The sequence below is a fragment of the Argentina silus genome (assembly GCF_951799395.1).
Source record: "Argentina silus genome assembly, contig: scaffold_591, whole genome shotgun sequence".
Lineage (NCBI taxonomy): Eukaryota > Metazoa > Chordata > Actinopteri > Argentiniformes > Argentinidae > Argentina > Argentina silus.
This window is the reverse complement of record NW_028153211.1, coordinates 5,001-10,000: the sequence shown is the minus strand read 5'-3', so window position 1 is coordinate 10,000 and position 5,000 is coordinate 5,001. Positions and strand designations below refer to the sequence as shown.

Below are 5,000 nucleotides of genomic sequence, written 5' to 3'. Positions count from 1 at the left end.
CCGGGTCTGGTCCAGGTCTGATCCAATCTGATCCAAACTGGTTTGGCCTGGGTCTGGTCTGGCCTGCTCTGCTCTGGTCTGGTTTGGTCTGGTCTCCTCTGCTCTGGCCTGGTCTGGTCTTGTCTCCTCTGCTCTGGCCTGGTTTGGTCTGGTCTCCTCTGCTCTGGCCTGGTTCTGGATAGGCCTGCTCTGCTCTCGTCTGGCCTGGCCTGGTGTCTTCATTAGTCAGGGGCCTCTCATCACATCCACAGAGGAGAGTTGTGTTGTGACTTCAGCTTCTGATGTACGTTGATGATGTAAATGACTGTCCAGAGAGAGACTAGAGATCCCATTAAAGGCTCTGGTGGAAATCACTCACTTAACACCTGGGATGGTGAGAGGTAGTCACTCGTTCTATCGTCTTGAGACTCATAACAGCTACAGCAGATGGGTCGCTCTGTGTGTGTGTGTGTGTGTGTGTGTGTGTGTGTGTGTGTGTGTGTGTGTGAGAATGTGAATGTGTCTAAATGGCACAGCATCACAAAGGACTTTCAATCCAACCCTGACCTCCAGGAACATCTGGCCCGTGAGGCTCCTCTGAGCTGTTTCCACTGGAGGAACTCTGATTGAGACCAAACCACAGCTTAAGGAGAACTCACTGTTGACTTTTCCTCAAACAGAAAAAGATGGGAGGGAATCCTAGAACCAAGCCGCAGTACCAACCCTGTCAGCCAGGGAACGCGTCTCTGAACGCTGGCTGATGGGCACATGGCGTCCCATCACAAACTGTTTGGATTATGGCTTGATTGTAATTGTGGTCCAACCATGGTGCGTCCTGCACGTGGGCCCGGCTTGGCAGAACCTTCCTGAGCCCAGATGAGCCCGGTCCAGCCCGGTCCAGCCCAGCCCAGCCCCGTGCAGCACTCCACGACCGTGTGGCGTGGGTTAGGGTTAGAAGACAGAACCCTCTGGAAACACTGAGTTATCCCCCAGATCTCTCCCCCCCCCCTCCTCACTCCTGCCCTCCTCCCCCCCCCCCCTCCTCACTCCTGCCCTCCTCCCCCCCCCCCTCCTCACTCCTGCCCTCCTCCCCCCCCCCCCCTCCTCACTCCTGCCCTCCTCCCCCCCCCCTCCTCACTCCTGCCCTCCTCCCCCCCCCCCTCCTCACTCCTGCCCTCCTCCCCCCCCCCCCTCCTCACTCCTGCCCTCCTCCCCCCCCCCCCTCCTCACTCCTGCCCTCCTCCCCCCCCCCCTCCTCACTCCTGCCCTCCTCCCCCCCCCCCTCCTCACTCCTGCCCTCCTCACCTCAACAACAGTCTGGTTTCCACTCAGTAGACGATTCCTTTAACATGTGGGCTTCACTTTCTCACAGATAGATAGATAGATAGATAGATAGATAGATAGATAGATACACTCTCCTCTCCCCCAGCCTCTCTCTCTCTCTCTCTGTCTGTCTCTGCCTCACCTTCTATTCTATCAATACCTGCACCTGGTAACCCATAACCAGCCTCCAGGAGAGGAGAGGAGGAGAACAGGAGAAGTGGAGAGGAGGAGGAGGAGAGGAGAACAGGAGAGGAGGAGAGGAGAACAGGAGAAGTGGAGAGGAGGAGGAGGAGAACAGGAGAGGAGGAGAGGAGAACAGGAGAAGTGGATAGAAGGAGGAGAGGAGAACAGGAGAAGTGGAGAGGAGGAGGAGAGGAGAACAGGAGAAGTGGAGAACAGGAGAAGTGGAGAGGAGAACAGGAGAAGTGGAGAGGAGGAGGAGAGGAGAACAGGAGAAGTGGAGAGGAGAACAAGGGTACTTAGTTCCATCTGGGAGTGTTTATGTTAGCAGAGCACTTTACCATCCGTCTGCATGGTAATATGGAACACAATCCTCTGGCATGGCTCAACACACACACACACACACACACACACACACACACACACACACACATGATATAAACCTAAACCACCGCCCTGTGTGTTTACCTCCAGGACTGTTCACTGGTCATCACCACCCTGTGTGTCTACCTCCAGGACTGGTCATCACCACCCTGTGTGTCTACCTCCAGGACTGTTCACTGGTCATCACCACCCTGTGTGTCTACCTCCAGGACTGGTCATCACCACCCTGTGTGTCTACCTCCAGGACTGTTCATCAGCACCCTGTGTGTCTACCTCCAGGACTGTTCACTGGTCATCACCACCCTGTGTGTCTACCTCCAGGACTGTTCATCACCACCCTGTGTGTCTACCTCCAGGACTGTTCGTTGGTCTGAAACAGAGATGATGCCACCTGAAGAAGACTCCGATGTGTTTCCATTCTAAAACATTGACCTGTTCTCTCTACTTCTCTACAGCTCTACTAAACATGACCCACGACAGACCCGCAGAATCTCACCAGGAAACCAATAACTCTCATTAGAACCCTCAATAGAACCCTCAGTGGAACCTCAATAGAACTTCAGTAGAACCTCAATAGAACCCTCAGTAGAACCTCAATAGAGCCCTCAATAGAACCTCAATAGAATCATCAGTAGAACCCTCAATAGAACCTCAATAGAATCTTCAGTAGAACCTCAATAGAACCCTCAACAGAACCTCAATAGAACCCTCAATAGAGCCCTCAACAGAACCTCAATAGAGCCCTCAACAGAACGTCAATAGAGCCCTCAACAGAACGTCAATAGAGCCCTCAACAGAACCTCAATAGAGCCCTCAACAGAACCTCAATAGAGCCCTCAACAGAACCTCAATAGAGCCCTCAACAGAACCTCAATACAGCCCTCAACAGAACCTCAATAGAGCTGTGATCAGAGGGACAGAGTGTGATCTGGTGAACAGTGTGTGACCTCACTATGAACCATGACACTACACAAAGCAACAAACTGCAACAAACTGCACTCTACTGTGTGTGTGTGTGTGTGTGTGTGTGGGGAGGGGGGGGCTGTGTGTGTGTGTGTTACTGTACACTGTGTGTCTATGGCAAAGAAGAGGCGGAGTCTGTACTCCTCTTTACATAAGAGTTCTCCTATAAAACCTAATGTATGTTTGACAGTCCAATCGACCCGGCCCACCAGAACCTGCGGGCCTCTTCAGTCTGTTTATTATCCAGCGGGTCACAGGCCGGGCGGCACCAGCTCAGCCAGACACCAGAACCTCCCCTCTAAATGGAGGGTGTGAGGGGACCTGAGTAGCCTGCTTGTACAGAAACACAACTATATTGCTGTAATAACTCCACCTGTAATGAAACACGTCATGAACACACACACACACACACACACACACAGAGCTGCAGTCAGGGCAGAGTCAAGGTGCCACAGCCCTCCATTAAGCCAACGGGTGAGATAATAAAGCCTTGTAGGTTTAGCAACGATCACTGCAGACCTCTGAATCCCTGTTCATGGACGTAGCTTAGCGTAGCTTAGCGCTCCCCACAGAGTAGTTCATACGTCGATGTACTACAGGATGTACTACAGGATGTACTACAGGAGAGGCACATGGTGGACTGGCCTTTCAGACTAAAGGGAGTCTGTGCTACGCAATACTCTGAGATGGGGAAGGGAAGGGTAGGGTAGGGTAGGGGAGGGGAGGGGAGGGGAGAGGGGAGGGGGAGGGGAGGGGAGAGTAGAGTCTATGCTACTTTATACTAATTGCTGGACGACAGTTTGATTTCATCTTTTTTTCACATTTCACCAGAAAGAAATCCACTGTTGCCATCCCTAGGAAGACTGTTCAGCTGCACCTCTGGCCTGAACCCTAACCCTCACCCTCACCCTCACCCTCACCCTCACCCTCACCCTAACCCTCACCCTGGACTAGGCTGCCTGCCAACCCAGGGCTAACACCGAGGTCAGGACTGACTCTGTCAGAACAGCCAGCTGGGGCCCAGGGGATCAGGAGGACCAGGAGGACAAGGAGGAACCGGAGGACCAGGAGGACCAGCTGGGGCCCAGGGGATCAGGAGGACCAGGAGGACCAGGAGGATCAGAAGGACCGGGAGGACCGGGAGGACCAGGAGGACCCGGACCTAGACGAACAGGATGGCCTTGAAGGAAGTCTGACATCATCCCTGTGCCGCTCCCCAGGTTACTCTTCGCCATCAGTACTGCTGGTCATGAGCTAACGAGCTAACGAGCTAACGAGACACACTGGTCCAGCAGGCTAACCTTGACTGGCTGTCGATGGGAAGGAGGCTACGCTAGGCTAGGCTAGGCTAGGGCTGGGAGGAGAGGAGAGGTAACGGACGGTGAAAGAGGGGGAACAAAGGAGGAGACAGGAGGAGGAGACAGAGGAGGAGACAGGAGGAGGAGACAGGAGAAGGCAGGAGGAGGAGACAGGAGGAGGAGACAGGAGAAGGCAGGAGGAGGAGACAAGGAGGAGACAGGGAGGAGGAGACAGGGGAGAAGGCAGGAGGAGGAGACAAGGAGGAGACAGGAGGAGGAGACAGGGGAGAAGGCAGGAGGAGGAGACAGGGAGGAGACAGATGTGTCTTGTTACAGCGTCAGTTTTTCCATTAGATGTTGTCCCTCCCCCTCCCTGGGAACCCCCTGAAGGACCGGTGCAGAGCGTGCGTGTGTGTGTGTGTGTGTCCAGCTCTCTCACAGCACAGGCCAGGAGACATGATCTTGCATTGTGATGCTGTTTAAAGAGCGTAATCCATCAGCTTGAGCCTGGCAGAGTTCAGGACAGGCTGATGATGTCACTCTGGAGCTTCTTCAAAACATGTCAGAGTGTGTCTGCGTCCTCCTGACTAGCGTGGTGCTACGCCAGAGAACACACTCTCAGGGAACACGCTCAGGGAACACGCTCAGGGAACACGCTCTCAGGGAACATGCTATCAGAGAACACTCTCAGGGAACACGCTCAGGGAACACGCTCTCAGGGAACACGCTCAGGGAACACGCTCAGGGAACACGCTCAGGGAACACGCTCTCAGGGAACATGCTATCAAAGAACACGCTCAGGGAACACGCTCTCAGGGAACACTCTCAGGGAACACGCTCTCAGGGAACACGCTCAGGGAACACGCTCTCAGG

At 54.2% G+C, this 5,000-nt stretch overlaps 1 long non-coding RNA gene across 1 annotated transcript in view; it reads right to left on the bottom strand.

The window, feature by feature from the left end:
- Window positions 1-5,000, bottom strand: part of LOC310824376 — a 12,169-nt gene that overhangs the window by 3,709 nt on the left and 3,460 nt on the right. The gene's annotated exons all lie outside the window — the stretch shown is intronic.